This window comes from Bos grunniens, chromosome 7 (genome assembly GCF_055505025.1).
Source record: "Bos grunniens cultivar Pamir isolate PY7600 chromosome 7, Bosgru_T2T1.0, whole genome shotgun sequence".
Taxonomy (NCBI): domain Eukaryota; kingdom Metazoa; phylum Chordata; class Mammalia; order Artiodactyla; family Bovidae; genus Bos; species Bos grunniens.
The window spans coordinates 65,484,737-65,503,397 of NC_141171.1; the positions used below are offsets into that span (position 1 = coordinate 65,484,737).

The window sequence follows — 18,661 nt, forward strand, 5'->3', positions numbered from 1 at the left end:
GTATAGTTCAATAGCTGGTACTCAGTACCAGCTACATCACCACTGCTTTTATGCTTACTTCTGGACATCCTGGGCTTGAAACAAAGATATTGTACTACTGTTCTCTGTACAGTTCTGTACAGTAAAGCACACAAAAGCACAACCACCTGTACAGGATGCACGCGTGTGGCTCTGTATGCCAGACAACTGAACTAACTTAGGTGATTGGACATGCGAAACACACATCTTTGGAAGTTTGCAACTTGAAGGGTTGTGTGTAGGGAACTTGCTGTATTCTAATTCTGTTGTCTCTTCTTCATTTATTCGGTGGGAGGCTCTTCAAGTTGGATCCTGAGTCTATGACATACCCTTCTAATCTTTGATAGTGGCTTCTTTGCTCTCTGCTGTATAAGATGTTCCAGATTCATCTGGCATGTCTCCTCTCTTGGACCTAGAATTAGTAATTTGTCTAAGAAGCCCTTCAGTTTCTTTTAGTGGGGAATGATATTTTAAGACCATAATATGAGGACTAATATGAGAGATGCTTTTCAACACTAGACTTGTTCCTGACCTTTTCAGTGGACAAGGTTGGGTAATTATAATTGCATTTATATTTTATTTACATTTAAAGCTAAAATACCCCATGATGTATATATTTATGTGTTTTTTTTATTTTATTATTTTGGGGTCACAGCATGCAGGATCTTAGTTCCACAACCAAGGCTAGAACCCATGCCCCTTGCAATGAAAGCACAGAGTCTTAACCACTGGACTGCTAGGCAAATCTCTATATATGTTTACATTCAAGATTTTAGAGTTTTTTCCTTTTTCCCTGTTATATCTGTTATCTCCTTCGCATTAAAAACCCAAGTTTTCAGTGACACAACAGATAGTAAAATTAAGCTTTTTATCTCATCTCATAAACACAATATCAGAACAATAATATTAATACCACTAAAATATGATTACTCAAAACACTAAAAAATCTTTTTTGCATATGCTTTCCCCATTCTCTCCCCATTGTTTTTATAGCTGTCCTCTCTCTGTATTATACTACTCTATCCCTCTTAACTTACACTTAATCTTAGTTCTGTGGTAGTTCTTAGGTAGCTTGGTATTTAATGTTCATGCAGAAGGAAATGGCAAACCACTCCAGCATTGTTGCCTGGAAACTCCCATGGACAGAGAAGCCTAGCAGGCTATAGTCCATGGGAACGCAAGAATCGGACACAACTTAGCAACTAAACCACCACCACCATCAGCCTGTGTATTGATACCTCTCTAGTCAGACTGATTGTCTGAAGCCTATTTCCTATTAGGTTCCTTAGGGAGGGTTCATGGGAACAAAAACAGTATTTCTTAAATTCTCAAGTGTTGATAACATTTGTGCCTTTACACTAGTCTCTTTTGCTAGGTTTAAAATTGTTGGTTCACATTTTCTTGAGCACTTTGATTGTGTCACTCCAGTTTCTTCTGGCATAAAGTGTTACTTTTAGAAAGTTTGATAATAATCTAATTTCCTTTGCCATATAAGTACCTTGTCCCTTTTTCTTTCTTTAGTACCCAAAAGTATACTCCCTCCCTTCCTCCTTTTCTTCCTTCCTTCCTCTCAGTAAATTTACTGGATTATACCTTAGTATTGTTGTCCTGGATTGATATTCTTAGTTATGCAGTTTGCTCTTTTAATATGTACTTTCACATCTTTTTTCTTAAGTTTTAGGAAATTTTTCTTAAGTATTTTCGTATTTTTCCTGTTACCTTGTTTAGTTTTTTTTCTTCAGAGACTCTTACTATGTTAGATCTTCTTTGCCTATCTTCATTATTTGTCACTTTCTCTTTTTTTTTTTTTTAATTTCTTCTGGATTTAAAATTTTTCTTCTTTTTACCTATTTAAGGCATTAACTATTGTAGGGTTTTTTGTTTATTTGTTCACTGTTCATCGTTTCTTCTAGTTTAATCTTCATTTCCAAAATGAAAGATTATTGCTGATTCTTTTTGTGTTTTGTTACCTCATTTTTTGAGTCTAATTCTAGTATGTTGTTCTTTCATATCTTGGAACATTTTGTTAATGTTTTTTAAACTCATTTTTTAATACTAGATTGCAGTTTTGATCTATTTTATGTGCATTTTTTTCAAGCATGCTTTCATGTCCCATAGGAATGCTATCCTGCTTTCTGTTTTTTTTTAAAGATAATAATTTAGCATAATATTTGACATCAGTACTTTGTTGTTCATTTTTTGGTGAAATTCATTTTCTTGAACTTTCAGAATGTGGGGTTTAGTAAAACTTTTCTAACTTTATAGAGCTTCCTCTTGGTTTGTAGTATTAAAAAATATGGTGGCTTGCTTTCTTAGATATCCTGGCTCTGTTTCCCTCTCCCACTTTTATCTGAAACTCCTCTTTCCTTTTTTGCCATTGCTCCTGTCCTGCTCAATTTGAACTCTACTCAGCAGTTTCTCCTCAGTGAGCCAGACTGCTTCAGCCCCATCAGACCTACACACTGTGGCCACCTTATGCTCGTCTATTACTGGATTGGCCAGAAGCCCTCTGCGTTTTACCTGCTGTTCTCACACTGGTGCATTGCTCTTTCCCAGCTGGTGTCTGCTGGTTGTTTGGTATCCACTCGAGGACTAGCAGCCACTGTTCCCATGGCTTCCGTTTGTTCTCCTATACAGACACCAGTAATATGTAAGACTAGTGCTTACTGGTGACTTATTCTCATTCGCCCACTTGTATTTTAGGGTTCATGGGGATCCCTTGTGAGCTAATCTGGTTGTAATTGTTGTTCATGGGTTTTGTTATCCATTAGCTTTGTGCAGTAATTCTGTGGGGATTCAACTCTGGTTGTCATCTTTTCCAGAGGCAGGAAAGGAAAGTTGGGAGGGTACCAAGGCTAGGCCTTGTCAGTATCATAGTCTGGTCAATACCTTACCCTACAGGAAGCCTTTCTTCTTTTTTAAAGAACAGCTTTATTAGGGAATACTTAAATAAACATATGTCAAGGCTGTATATTGTCACCCTGCTTATTTAACTTATATGCAGAGTACATCATGAGAAACCCTGGGCTGGAAGAAGCACAAGCTGGAATCAAGATTGTCGGGAGAAATATCAATAACCTCAGATATGCAGATGACACCACCCTTATGGCAGAAAGTGAAGAGGAACTCAAAAGCCCCTTGATGAAAGTGAAAGTGGAGAGTGAAAAAGTTGGCTTAAAGCTCAACATTCAGAAAACGAAGATCATGGCCTCTGGTCCCATCACTTCATGGCAAATAGATGGAGAAACAGTGGAAACAGTGTCAGACTTTATTTTGGGGGGCTCCTAAATCACTGCAGATGGTGACTGCAGCCATGAAATTAAAAGACGCTTACTCCTTGGAAGAAAGGTTATGACCAACCTACATAGCGTATTGAAAAGCAGAGACATTACATTGCCTAAAAAGGTCCGTCTAGGCAAGGCTATGGTTTTTCCGGTGGTCATGTATGGATGTGAGAGTTGGACTGTGAAGAAAGCTGAGCACCGAAGAATTGATGCTTTTGAACTGTGGTGTTGGAGAAGACTCTTGAGAGTCCCTTGGACTGCAAGGAGATCCAACCAGTCCATTCTGAAGGAGATCAGCCCTGGGATTTCTTTGGAAGGAATGATGCTAAAGCTGAAACTCCAGTACTTTGGGTACCTCATACAAAGAGTTGACTCATTGGAAAAGACTCTGATGCTGGGAGGGATTGGTGGCAGGAGGAGAAGGGGACGACAGAGGATGAGATGGCTGGATGGCATCACTGACTCGATGGACGTGAGTCTGAGTGAACTCTGGGAGATGGTGATGGACAGGGAGGCCTGGTGTGCTGTGATTCATGGGGTCGCAAAGAGTCGGACATGACTGAGCGACTGAACTGAACTGAACTGAACTGAAATAAACATACCATACCATAACAGTCGCCATATTAAAGGGTACATTTCAGTGGGTTTAGTATAGTCACAGAGTGGTGTATCCATCACCACTAAAGCTTTCATTTTTCAGTAACCTTTGTAACATTGCCTCTAAATTGGGGAGGTTGACAAAGGAGGAGCTTGTTTCCCATGGGGATCAAACACAGATTCCTGAAGGGGTTCTGCAGGCCCCTTGTGTGAGTGATATCTGGCTATGAAAAGGAATGTGGCAGGTTGGGGAGATTGTGGAAGTCCCTTCTCCCATCTGATGGGCCATCTGCTGTCAACTCAGCTGCTTTGTGGAAGTCCCTTCTCCCATCTGATGGGGCATCTGCTGTCAACTCAGCTTCTGTCAAGAGTTACTGTACTGGGTTGCCAGGTCTTCTGGTTACTCAAGAGAAGCTGGACATTTGGATCTTTAAGAGAACTTTCTGGATTTCTGGTAGCTGTCAACATATGCTTTTTTTTTTTTTTTTTAAAGCACTGTGTGTTATCCCTTGTAGATTGGAGGTGACCTTAGGCCTTTAGTTTGAGACCTCTTTTCTTTGACTTTGTCTCATTTTATTTAATCTGTTTTCATTTTTTAATTTGTGTCTTTCATCTACTTATTATTTCATATCACCAAGTGAGTGAGGTTTTCCTGGTGTGTCACAGAAGCCAGGCAAGAACCAGATCAGCCCCATTAGTTCAATGTAGCTGTGTTCTTAAATGTTAGGAGTAAACAGTCCCATGAGAGAGAGAGGGTTTGTGTAGATCTGATTCTCATATTTGTCTTGGAACACCATCACACTGTTGAATGAGATGGTGTGGTTTCCACCCTTGTTTCATAGTCAGCCACTGATGTTTTTGATGCCAGCACTTCTGTGTGGACTTCAATGTCTTGTCTTCCCAAACCCAGCTGCTCACACCATCCCTTCCCCTCTTATCTTGCACCCAGCAGAAGAAAGAAGTGATTGTATTTGATTAGGCAATGCCTTGCTGTTACATCTCTTACCTCTGTGGTTTTGATACTAACACCATGAAGTTGTTACTCCCATTTTAGCTGTACAGGAACTGAGGCCCAGAGAGGTTTAGCCATTGCCCAAGCCTCTTATCTGGCCACTTACAAAGTCCTGTAAGTGAATCTTGTCTGCTGATTTTTGAATCCTATCTGCTGCCTTCAAAACCAATGTTCTGTTGACTTCTTTATGCTATCTTGCCCTTATGACTGTACTTTTATCTGAGTGAAGCTGCCTGGCGCTAGCTTAAATTTGCATTTTCAAGGTTAGCAAACCTCACTTCATCTCTACCTTCCTAATATTCTCTATTTTTAAAACACACTTGTGTTAGGACTCTTTCAGTTGCCAGTGACAGAAACTCTTCTCACACCAGCTTAAACGTAAAAGGGAATTTATTGGATTATGTAACTGAAGAGGCTGGGGACGCACTGCCTTCAGGCACGGCTGAATCCTGGGGCTTCCGTGTCTGCAGTAATCTGTGTTTAATGTAGGCTGCTTCTCCTCAGACCTGCTCTCCCCATCATGGCGGCAAGAGGCCCCTGGCAGCTCCAGGCTTCCTCCCTGTAGCTGGGCAGCTCCAGCAGCAAGAGAAAGGCTCTTTCCTGAGAGCCTGAGTAGTCTTAGTCACTGAGCCGCCCTCCTGTGTCCACTGTGGTTTATGACTTATCTCTGAAGCTTTCTTTGTAGTCTGGAGGATACTACACTCTGATATATGGGTCAGGTCTTCACTTATGGAACTGAGGGAGAGGCCAGCCCCCTAAATCTCATGCAGACAGTGGGAGAAGACTGGTTCCCCCAGATCAGTGTAGGTTCTAGAAAACCAAAGGAATAAAGACTGGGAGGGCAGTTTCATGGTTTTATATTTAAAGCAGCAGATATTTTAATGTTCAGTAAGTGTCTTTTGGACGAAAAACCATTATTAACAAGAATTCTGACTTTCCGAGAAAGAAGGGCTGACTACAGAATTTTAACAGCACTTCAAAACAGGTAATCTGTTATGAGCAATTCAAATATTCTTTTTTAAAAAAAATAAAAGAACCACTGGGACATTTGCCAAACCCACACCTTTCATAATAGAAAAAGAAAAGCAAGCTTTATTTTCTCATGCATAACTATTATAGGTACAATATAGATTTCCTAGGGTCTTAATACAACTTCTTAGCAGAGCAGTGCTTCATTTACCTGGCATGATTAGGAAGTGAGGTTTTCTGGATGAGTAAGTTGTGCAGATATGTTTGTGCTTTTAAGATTTAAACTTGTAAAAAAAAATGTATATCTGTTTCTTAAAACAGAAGATGCTGATATAATAAACATAAACGTTTTCTAAGCCATTTTGCTCCACGCTTCCAGAAGTTAGGGTATATGTCAGTAGGTATCAGAATAAGCACAGATTGAACATGACCTTTCTTTTCGGGACGTGATTTGGTGGTAGTGGTGTGGGTCGGGGGGATGATAATACTTATATGAAAATAACCATGAGTATATTATGAAATAGAAGGCTAAATTCCTAGGAATTTTTCAGAGGAAACCTGAATTGATGTAATTGCTATCCGATTTCTTCCTTCCCTCCCTATGTCTCCCTTTCTGTTGTTCATGTCCATGAGTCTTTAGGGAGAAGTAGACCTCTCATATGTTCAGAGGCTACTTAGGCTCTCTGCCTCTTCACCAGTGTCTGTGAGCTGCTTTTTTCTTTTTCAGTGTGTATTATCTTGAGCTGTTCTTCCTCACTGCTTGGTCTTGGGAATAATTGAGCATTGCCAGGGGAGATCAGAAAATCAAGCTTTTAAAAATGAATAACATTGAATTCACACATATACCTAAGTTAATAGACTTGGAAAGACAGGAGTTCTGTTATTTTTCTATAAAATAAATCCGGGTGCTTTGGGACTTGTTCTGGGGGAGGAAATGACAACCCACTCTAGTATCCTTGCCTGGAAAATCCCATGGACAGAAGAGCCTGACTGGCTACAGTCCATAGGGTCACAAAGAGTCGGACACAACTGAGCAACTAACACATGGGACTTGTTCAATGTGCACTCATACTGGGAAGAGATTGGTGGTGTCTCTGAGACTCTGACCACCAGTGGCCTGGCTATTCATGACTATTCAAAATTCACACCTTTGACCATGAAGTTGAATTACTGTTGGTACCAGCAAGGCCTGTCTCTGTCATGGTTGATGACGAAAGTCCAAAAGTTCAATTATATTTCTCTTGGATGGTGGTTTTGTAAACTTTACTTAGGGACTTCCCTGGTCCAGTGGTTAAGAATTTGCCTTCCAACGCAGGGGACATGGATTCAGTCTTTGGTCTGGGAAGTAGATCTCATATGCCACAACCAAGACCTGAAACAACCAAATAAATATATCAATATTTTTCAACTTTAGTTCAGAGACCTTATTTTACTCTTTATTTTGAACTAATTTTAGATTTACCAAAAAAAAAAAAAAGTTGCAAAAATAATCCTTTGTACTCTTCACCCAGCTTCCCCTAATATTAACATCTTTCACAAACATGGTAGAGTTATCTAGACCGTGAAACAGTATTCACCAATCTACACACCTTATTTGAACCTTGCCAGTTTTTTCCCCCACTATTGTCCTTTTTTCTGTTCCCAGATCCCACATTACATTTAGCCATTACGTCTTCGTAGTCTCCTCCAATCTGTGGTGCTTCCTCAGTTTTTCCGTTTTTCTTGACCTTGACACTTTTGAAAAGGGTAGCCAGTTATTTTGTAGCCTGTACCCCAATTTGGATTTGTCTGATGTTTTCTCATGATTAGTTTGACACATTTGAGCAAAAGTACCACAGAAGTGACATGTCTTCTCGGCGTGTCCTATCGGAGGCATAGGATGTCTTATTACCAGTGATATTAAGGTCATGTAGACCAGATTCCTCTAGGCTAAATAACTGTTTCCCTCCTTGGAATTAATGAGCCTCTTGTAGGGAGATACTTTGAGACTATGTGAATACCCAATTTCGGATATTTTTCTTCAAAGAATGTTTTATGTGAAAGTCTAGCATAGAAAATAAGTAGCAGTGACTTGTTTTTAAAGAGTTGAACATGGCTTGAGGGCAGCAGCCTCTTCCCCATTCCCTCCCTAACTCAGTCTCTGAGCCACCTCTGTTGAGCCCCCAAGCATCTCTGGATGCGCTTTGAAACTCATGGCTCTGGACTGTGGTTTTTGGTTTTGAGTTTTATGATGTGTGTATACTACTGTAAGCCCCTGCACTCGGAATATTCTGCAAGACAATATTCTTTCAACATGGGAAGGACCAGCAGACATTTATGTTGCACCTCTGTGTACCAGTCTCTGTGCTAAATTGTGGGAGTAGAAAATTCATAAAACACAGTTCCTGCCCAGTAATCCTGCATCTTTTCTTTTAGAACAGAGGGAACTGTATAATGTAGACTCAAGGAAGAAATGTGAAAGGAGGAAACAAACAAAAAATCAGCTTTTAAGTGGGGGAAAGATACTTGAGGATTTGTGGTTTGTGTTTTGAGTGAGTGCAGAGGCTGCTTTGACCTAACTAACCATCAGGTCTTGGTCAAAAGTATACTTTCTCCCTGAGCAGTTGTATGTACTCTAGTGGGAAAAAGAGAGAGAGAGAAAGAAAGGCAGTTCCAACCACCCCAGCCCAATAAAAGAACCACCATTTGGTCCTTTGATTCATCTTCCTGTATTTGAAAGACTCCAAATTCCCGTCCTTCATGGATGAGGTGTTTTAGCTGTCCATAATTATGTTATTATTCCAGACACTGTCGGCACGCTTCTTGCTGAGGAAGAAGGATTAGGCCAAGGAGGCTGGAGCAAGCCTGCAGCCGTCATCTGCCCCATGCCTGGCAAGGGAGATTATGCCTCCGAAATGGAGGTTTCTGGCTGAGCCTTTGTTGCTTAATTAGTCGCCTGTCTCTTTTCCCTCCATGACTGTGGCAGGATCCAGGACGCACTCTCTTTTAGACAAATGCAAAATACCTTTAACGAAGTTTTCTAATCATTCCTTTTCAACACATCTGAAAACTGTCAAAACCTCTCTAGTCACTGGCAATTCAAGGGTGGGAAATAAGTTTTAAAGGCCTGTGTTTCTCCAGGGAAGAAACTAGCAAATGCCATCTCTTTAAATTCTGTTTAACATGAAGCCTTTATTGACTACTCATGATGATTCTGCATAGTTTAATGCTCTTTTAAGTGAATATTATTTAGCTTCTTCACCAAGTCAGTGTGGCCTTGTGGATTGGTAAATTTAGATGCTGATCACAACCAGAAGCCAGTGTATAAAATGGTTACAGTTTAATTAAGTGGTAATAGATCTTATGCAGTGTCAGGTTAAAGGGAATGTATAAATATTGCTTTATGAACCGGCTTTTGCAGACAGTAGACACCAGCCGCCCTCTCCCCTCTCTGTCTCATGGGATGAGTTACAGCATGGCCCTATTAACTGCATTAGAATGTGAGGTAGGGTGAAGGGGGTGACCCATTATTAAACAGCCGCATCCAGCCAATCAGCCTTAAAGAACTTGACTTCAGAGGTCAGTAAAGATTCCTGACACTGTTAATTTTATTTTATGAAGCACCATTGAAACACACCGACTCATGCCTTCTCTCTGGTTTTTGATGGAGAAAAGGATGAACTTTTGAAGCCTCCTAATAGATTTGCACTAAAGAGCAAGCATTAGTTCAACCTGTTCACCTCATAGGTTGGGGACCTGGGAAACCCAGTCTCGGATGGAGAGGGACCCGGCCCTGTCCGGCAGCATCACATGCTGCTGGTGAAATCAAGGACCTCAGGGCATTTACTCAAAACCTGAAATCCCCGACTTCTGGGCTCTTCAGGAGATGAGGCCCTTAGGCGTCCGAGTTCATTATTCCACAGCTTTGTGTTCAGTGCCAAGGGAAAAAATGTCCCATTGCCCTTCTCTCACCAGCCAAGCAGGGCCCAGGCGAGAGTTTTCTTCTTCAGACCTGAGGCACGTGACTTCCTCCACCTTGGTTGACCAGAGGGCCGAGGACTCAGAGTCATGTTGTCTGATTTTCCCTGAGGAAAATCATGAGCCCAGGATAGGGGCTGTGCATGGATTCCCCAGTACCTTTAACTTAGCAGTGCTCCTGTTTTGTTGTTGCTTATTTGTTGGTCTCTCCTGCACAACTGAAAACTTGTGAGAATTCCTCCATACTTGGCTGGTTATGGTGCCCCAGTGCCTGACATGGAACATTCCCAGGAATGAATGAAGGAACCCCAGATCTGTAAGTCTACACCTTCAAAATGGGAATAACTTGACCCCCTTCTACCCTCTGTAGGAATAAGCAAGATGACATATGCAGAAGAGCCATGAGGTGCCACAGAAATGGGAAGAGGGAGTTCACGGGAGTTACTGGCGGTCATGTGACAGCACAGGCTATAGCTGTATTGCATCTAGCTCCTCCAGTTGAAAGACAACCCTCATGTGTTCTTCTCCCCCTACCTTATAGATGAGGGAGGGCTGCAGATAGGTTGAGTTACCTCCCAGCTTCATGCAGGGATTCCAAGGCTAAGCCGAGACCTGGCCCCAGGTTCCCTGACTCCATCCTCTCAGCTCAGTGCTCCAAGTCTTCATTCCTGCTGGAGAAGCTGTTGAGTATTTAATTAGCTAGTCTGTGATGTGCCGCATGTCAGAGCTCATTACTGTGGTGGGGCTGGTGGGTGTTCCTCTCCAGATCCCAGCCCCTGTTGTAGTTCAGCGGCCCCAATTAACTCCAACACTTGAGGCAGCCCAGCTACACAGGTGTCCCGGAAGGTCACTTGGAGGCGGATGCCCTGATCCCCCAGCGCCCTGCGGACTGTCCTCCTCCACCTCTGCCTGACCTGCTGCCCTTCCCCTGAGCTCCCTGTTGATGCCGAACAGGAGCCTTATGATGTTCAGAAACATTTCCCAGTTCAGAGGCACAAGATCATGTTGCTCGGCCCTGAGCTGGGCTCTAGCCAAAAGTCCTAGCAGGCTGGTGTGGTTCTCTTCCCAGAGGCTAAGTGCTCAGTGCCCCAGGCTGTCAGTGCACCGGACAAGAGACAGGTGCGTCAGGATGCACCAAAACCAGGGGTTAATGAGTGCCTTCTCTGGACTGAGCTCTGTTTTTATCCCTTTATTTTATTGTTAATACCAGGAAAGGCAAAAGGAGGTTGGGGAATTGGTCCAGATGAAATCAAACGAAAAGACATAGGAAGTAAACACAATGCAGAATTCATGATTCAATCTTGGTTTAAGGAGAAGATGGCTATTCCAGCAGTTTGGATACAGCCAATGGCAAGTGTTGGTAGAGAAATTGAACTTTTATTCAGTGCTGGTGAGACAGAAATCATACAGCTGCGTTGGGAAACAGTCTGCAGTTCCTCAGAGGTTAAATGTAGAGTTACCATATGACCTGGCAGTTCACTCCTAGGTGTGCATACCCAAGAGAAAGAAAAACTTACTTCCACACAAAAACCTGTACACGAATGTTCATAGCAGCCTTATTCATAGTAGACAAAAGGTGGAAATAACTGAGATATCTGTGAAATTATGAATGGGTGTACAAAATTTGGTGCATCCATACTATGGAATATTATTCAGCTATAAAAAGGAATGAGGTAATAAGCCATGCTAACTGAAAGAAGCCAGACACATATGCAAAGAAAAAAAAGCGTAAGAGATTGGTGAGCAAATGTGGTCAAATATTAATCATTAGTAAACATAAGTGAGGGATGTGCTGGTGTTCTTCTTACTATATCTTACAACTTTTCTGTTGAAATTGTTCAAACTATTACAGGTTGACAAATAATATTTTTAAAAGGCAGGGTTGGTGGGAATTTTAGAGCTCCCAGAGGTTGAGGTAACTCAGAAGGCTTTCAGACTGTCCTCCTTGACTCTTTGTCTGCATCCAGGGTGAAGCTGAGCAAACAGTTGTCTCAGCCTTCCTTCCAGGGGAATGAACTACATTTCTGAGCAGCACAGACCCCCACTTGGCTGTTCTTAGGGAGTGCCCGAAACCCAGAGCCAAATATTGTGGGCCCACATTTTTGACTGTCAAAGGAGAGACTTTCTTCTGACCTCCCGTGGTCCAGAAAGGCGGCCCGGGGGGCCTCTGCACACAGCTCCCTTCCTGACCTCGTTCTGAAGTGAAGCTGAGTTCTCTCTCTCTGTTCCGTGGGAAACACTAAATCACCAGCAAGCATGATTTCTGAAGAGGAGTTCTCAGTGAAGCTTTCTAAACCTGACATGTTCTCTTGTTGGCTGTATTTAAATTTAGGGAAGAATGTACGAACTCTTGTCAAGACTTTTGTTTCTTGTCCCACTCTCCAAAGTATGAAAACAATCAGCAGGGTCTCAGACAGTGTTTAGACTCAACCTTTCCAGAACAAATGGTGAGACCAGTCATCGAGAATGTCAGACCTGCAAGGAGGGCCCATGGAGCTGCCTAACGTCTTCGAGGCCTTCCGCAAGCAAAACCTGCCACTCTCCCACCTGGTGCCCATCCAGGAAATAGAGTCCAAAGTGCTTGCAAAAAAAAAAAAAGCCTTTAAACCAACAACTGCTTTTACAGTCTGCAGGCTGATTTTTCAATGTGCAGATTTGCTATGAATTTATAGAGTGTTTTGATTCTAAATTCACAATGTGCATCTTTAATGGCTCCAAGTTGGGATAATTTCATGCTGTTTATATCCTAGCAGCAATGGTTTATGCATATTTCCCAAGTTATTACCCTCCTAGGAGAAGAGTGAACAACCTCCTTTTACAAAAGACAGTCCCATATGTCCTGGTTTAGTGCATCTCTCTTCAAAGATCATTTTGCACTGAGACATGAGGAAAGCATGACAGCTGTTGGAGGCACCCACCCCACTTTGCAGTCAGGTGGGTTTGTGGGTTTCCTAGACCCGCATACACAGCTCCCAGATGGCCCTGCATTTGAAAATCACCAGTAAGGCACTCTGCAGTCTCCTGGACTGTTTCTATTGAGACATTTTTCAACCTTATTTCTGCAGGGGAGGGGAGGTTGGGGAAAGTTGCCCACCTCCCTCTACTCCCATCAGGAAAGAACTTAGTTATTGCACAACAAGAGCCTTTAGAAAATGATCTGAGAATTTTCTTTTTGGGAATCCAGCCTGGGGACGTAATCAGAAATGTGAGGCATATGGGATGTTTATTGAAACTGAAAATAATTTTTATTATAGTAAAATACATGTAACATGAAAAAATTTTAATAGTGGAAAATTGGAAGCAATTAAACGTCCAGCAGCAGGGGACATGATTCATCCATGTATTAGAATATAATGCACCCTTTGAAAACATTTTCAAAGAACTTTTAATAACAGGAAATTTCTCTTGACACAATGATAGGTGAAGAAAGCCAGTTCCAGATCTCCAATTAGGTCTTCAGATTTCAGATTTCAGACGTGTGCGTTGAAACAAGATAAAATGGGTAACCACAAAATTATTAACCATGGTTCTTATTGGCTAGTGGGATTGTGGGGGATTTTTTTTTTTATTAATTTCTTTTATTTTGAGATTAATTGTAGATTTCACATGCTGTTGTAAAAATATTTCAGAAAGATCTGGTATTCCCTTTACCAAGTTTCCTATAAAGGGTTTACATTTTTTTTTTTCTACTTTTCTCTTTTTCAAATAATCTACAGTCAGAAAACAACGACATGCATGAAAAATCTACAATTTTAGGAGAACATAAAATTAAAGACTGTTATTTTTAAAAAATGTATTCATCCTTCCGAAGAACCTTGCTCCCCTTTCTCCGTACCCACAGAGCCCTTTGCCTGGCCTCTCCGTTCACTGTAGATCTCAACACCTGCTAGTAGTGAGGTTCAGTGGCTCTTTGCCTGTGTATAGGTTTTCATACAGTGAGTTTACATCGTAGAAACAAGGCATACCTTCTGGAAGTAACAGATTTACTCAAACTCTTTGGAGCAGAGAGGACAGAAACACAGTAATTTTATATGAAAATAAAGTTAAAATAAGACACCCGAATTATAGAGTGGAAAGTAAGTTTTGAGACTCGAGATGAATATTTAAGACAAAGTCAAGTTGCCATTTGAGAAGCACAATTAGTAGCTGTTGAACAAATGCTTCTTGTATTCAGCTGTGCCCTCTGCTTCTTCCACTGGCTTCTTGTCCCAGTGGGGGTTATCAGGGAACACACAGCTCTGTGGGAAGTCACTAGAGCAGTGAATGATTGGAGTCACTCTCCTTAACTGAGAAAAAAAAAGATATTTAGATGTTCTGTCTGCCCTAGGGCCAAATCTTGCTGGGACACACACTGCCTGGGAGTCAGGGACCTGGGGTTGGATTCTTGACCCCACTGTTGATCTCTGTGGGAGCCTGGCAGGACATCACATCCTGGGCCTCATTCTCTTTACCTGCAGAAAGAGTGGTTGAGACCAGACCATTGACTGCTTAGGGCCCCGAAACTCTAAGATACTAAGGTCAGTCAGCCTGTAGCATACGACTTGACCAGGCTTCCCAAAGTCCTCCCACCTAACTGAAAATGCACACTGAACCTGTAAGGATTTTAGCATCCTCAGAAGTTAGTCTTCATTGATTTGAGTATTTCTCTGCCTCTTTGGTAAACATTCTTGTCAACACTTTTCTTGTCATTTTTTAAAAAAGGATCTAGAGAAAGAAGGTTGTAGATACTGATTAAGAGACTATCCCTCTTTCCTCCCCGCTCCCCCCTACTTTCTTTCCCCTAAAGATTATCTTAGGGTTATCAAAAGCAATTTTTATAGGCAGGTTGATCTTTTATAGGAGATGTGTTTACAAAGCATGAAATTAACAGTTTTGCACAGTGCCAAATAATTGCCTATAACATGGTGACTTTTGTAGTAAGTTTGCAGCTTGAGCAGTTATTAGCAAGGTCAGATGGTACGTGCAGTAACACAATTAGCAGACCACATCACCAAAACAGAGTTAGCCAAGTTCCTTGTGAGGGAACACATTCCTCCTTCTGAGGAGTTCGCCCATGAAGTCATTTCAGATGTTGAGAACAGTACAGCCTGTTCACGTTGCCGTCCAGCAAACCCTGCAGTGCTACAGGGCCATTCCACTCCTGGAGCTTCAGGCTCCTACAAACCTGCATACAAGGTACACTCCTTGAGGGGCGGAAGAGACTCACCAAGGAAGGCCCAAGCCCTTTACTGCTCACAAGAAGGTTGCTTTACCTTAGACTAAACATCACATTAGAATTAGGGAGTACCAGATGGCTATTAAGCTCAATAAATGTTAGCCTCTCTGGGGAAGAGACAGTAGAGCAGACACTTTTAGGCCAAATAGCTTGCACATTCCAGGAGCAATTTAGGATATCCTTAAGTTCATAAAGATGGCAACAGAATATTAAGTTCCATTTAGGAAAATCCACCCGAGGAGGCATGTTGGTGTGTGATTTTTGGACATGCATTCCAACTGGTAGTGTTAAGTGATGTAGTAGATCAACCCTGAAACATCATCATTGTAACCCCACAGAAATGTGTTTCTCACTTATGAGTTACACTCCAGCCTAGGTCTCAGGAGCATTCAAAAGGGAGTGGGAAGTTTGGGGAGGTGGAATTACTGAGAGAGTTTCAAGGAACTTGGCTAAATTTCATTTGGGAAAATATAAAGCATCTGAGGTGCTCTATCTTTTTGTGGCTCAGATCCAGGTGCATGGAAAGAAGGAAACTCTCTCTCGCTTTTTGTTCACCGGACTGGCAGACTGTGTACTCTAAAACAAAGGAAGTAAATAACAGTTTGAGATGTGCTCTACTGCCTGGCTAGAGATCAGATTGCAAAAATAAAGGTTACAAAACTTGGAGACATACAGACCTGGGTTTACCACTTGCTACATCTTTGGCTTTGGGAAGTTACTAAACCTTTGTAAAATCCTGGCTGCTGTCTGCAGCTTGGAGATCATAATTGCATCTACCTCACAGGGGTTGTTTTGAGGATACAATGAGGTGATGCACTGAGAGGAAATTATTCCAGAGACCAGCACATAATATGCACCCATCATCCATCCACTCATTCCATTCATCCTGCTAACATTTACCGAGCACCTCTTGTGTCTGCTGCTGTGCCAGGTGTAAGCAAGCCAGGTGTTCCAGTGAGCTCCTGCCCTTCTGGAGAGTATAACCCAGGCACAGATATGCATGAATTAAATAATTACTGTAAATGAAGATCTCCTTACTAACCTAGTGCTCTGAAGGATAGGACTATCTTATGTTTTCCAGAAGCCTAGACTAAGAAGCCAGGAAAAACTTCCTAGAGGAAATGGCATCTAAGCTGAAACGTTAAGTTCATTTGGTGGAGCAGGAACAGGGTGTGACAGGTGTCCTCAAGGAAATAGCTTGTGTGAAGGTCTTATGGTGGGAAAAGGGAGGTGCCTCTGGGGAACTCAGGAAAGTGACTAGAGCTCTGAGACCTAGGGAAGCATGTGTAAGATAGGCAGGAGACATGGGCAGAGGCCAGGCCGTGTAGAACCTTGTAAGGCTCTTAAGGAGTTTGGTTTCATCTGGGGGCTTCCCTGGTGGCTCAGATGGTAAAGAGTCTGCCAGCAGTAGGGGAGACCAGGGTTCGATCCCTGGGTCGGGAAGATCCCCTGGAGAAGGAAATGACAACCCACTCCAGTATTCTTACCTGGACAATCCCATGGATGGAGGAGCCTGGAAGGCTACAGTCCATGGAGTCGCAAAGAGTTGGACACGAATGAGCGACTTCACTTTTCTTTCTTCCTTTCATCCTAAGAGGCTTGGGATGCCATTGAAAGTTTTTAAGCAGGGGCTCAAAAACTATTAAGCTCCATAAATGTTGGCTATTATTTTTCCTTTCCAGGAACTTTTATCCTACGTCCCAACGTTAGCTCTCTTACAGGATCCTGTGGATACATAATTTTATAAAGCCAACAAGACTGTTGATCCATTTGGTGAACTGAGAGCAGGATTTGTAATATGCCAGAGCCACATGGTCCCAGTAGCATGTGCTTCCTCCTCTGCGTGGGATTGGAAGGGCACTAAGAGCAGCCGGTGACACTGTGAGAACCAGAGCAAGGCCAAGGTGGACATGGCCAGGACCAGACTCTACAGGCTGAACTGGGTAGACTTACACAGCCCATGCCAGGCCGCCTCCAGGCCTCCAACAGTGCTTGATACAGGCTCGCGGGGAGGACAGTGGTGCCAGGGAGGGAGGCCAGCAAGGTGAAAGCAAACTGGACATTGGCCTTAGAGAGTCTGGGAGAGAGCTCAGGGCTGGATTGGCAGAGGGTAGGGGGCACTGGGCTCTGGGTCGAAAGACCAAGGGAGACTCCCAGGCGAAGGTAGGCCCTTGTCTGGAGGAAGAAGAAGAGTCTGGGCTCTGAAACTAGTATACAAAATCCAAGTGTTGGGCCAGCATGAGGATGCGAAGTCCCCAGATGTGGGGCCCAGGAATCCTACCCTTTCTCCTGCCAAAGGCTGGATTGATCCCCAAATTCAGGTGACTTGGCTGAGGCTCCTGGTAGTGATCATGGTAGTGATCATGTGATCCCAACTCTCAGAACATACTGGACACTTCCACCTGTGACTACATTTAATCTGGGGAGTTCTTGTCAGCTATCTGGTTCAAAACTGGAGCTCCTAGAAACTGCTGCCTATCAAAACTTGTGTTTCACATCTTTTGGCCTTTATCCACTCATCTATTTCCTGTGGTGAATCCTGAAGTTGAGGTAGGACCGTATGTTTTCCTCAGGCCTGACTTCTATCTAGCTCCATTCTAGGTATGAGACTGGATCACCAGTCATAGAATTACCCGAACTCAGCATAATTCTGCCAGAGAACTAAGGCAGGACCAGACTGCAGAGGGCCTGGACACACAGACTCAGCAGGCTTTTTAGAGATAAGAAGTAGATGAGCGGAGCAATGTCCTCACTGGTGACCCAGTTCAGAAGATGGTGCAGACTGCCTGCATGCATCTGGCCCTTCATAGTGATGCTTCCATGTCCATGGTCTCCTTTGAGCCTCCATATGCTGATGGAGTATCCTAGGCAGCTGTTATCCTCCCCCCGTTCAGATGAAGAAACTGAGGCCTGGTCTTCAAGGGTCACACGTGACATCACAGCTCCTGGAACATCAAGTGGCCAATTAGGGTTCAGCTACTGGGAGTGGCTTGTGTTGCTCAGTCTGCATCTTAAAAAAAGGGAGAAAAAAAAATGAACTAGAGACTGGATGGAGAAACAGTAGCCTGGACAAATATTTAAACCCAGGAACTGAGGGCAGGGCTATATGTAAAGTAGACAGTGCTTCATGTGGGGTTAACAATGGAGTCAGGGGCTTTTGGGGATGATTTTGGTGCATTCAGGCTTTCCAAGTTCAAGGGCACGAATGAGTGTGTCTTGTGTGCATGTCTGTCTGGTGAGGAAGCTCAAGTTAATATGTCTATAAACTTTGCATTCTTTGAGCCCTGATGTTTTGGGTTGGCCAAAACGTTCATTCTGGTTTTTCCATAAGATTACATGGAAAAATCAGAATGAACATTTTGGTCAACCCAATATTTCAGACAATGGCCACATAAGTGCCACATGTCCAGTCATCTGTGACTCCTTTAGGAAACTAAAATGCAAAATTGAAAGCCACACCTTCAGATAGAGTTCTCAGCACATTCAGGTCAGCTCACAGGGTATGTTCTTAGAAAACCAGCCCTCTGCAGGTGAAGACTGCCCTGCCTGCTCTGCCTCCTTCTCATGGGATTTTTAAAGGCTTGTGAGATGAAATGGGGCCCTTCCCGC

The 18,661-nt window shown here is 42.8% G+C and overlaps 1 protein-coding gene and 1 long non-coding RNA gene across 3 annotated transcripts in view; both read left to right on the top strand.

Annotated features, from left to right (window-relative positions):
- The window catches only part of LOC147369729 (uncharacterized), a 28,322-nt gene extending 23,472 nt beyond the window's left edge, over nt 1-4,850 (top strand). Inside the window, exon 2 of the long non-coding RNA XR_015167830.1 lies at nt 3,023-4,850. This is a non-coding gene — a long non-coding RNA (uncharacterized LOC147369729). The remainder of the gene's footprint in view (nt 1-3,022) is intronic.
- The window catches only part of GALNT10 (polypeptide N-acetylgalactosaminyltransferase 10), a 229,680-nt gene that overhangs the window by 58,579 nt on the left and 152,440 nt on the right, over nt 1-18,661 (top strand). The gene's annotated exons all lie outside the window — the stretch shown is intronic.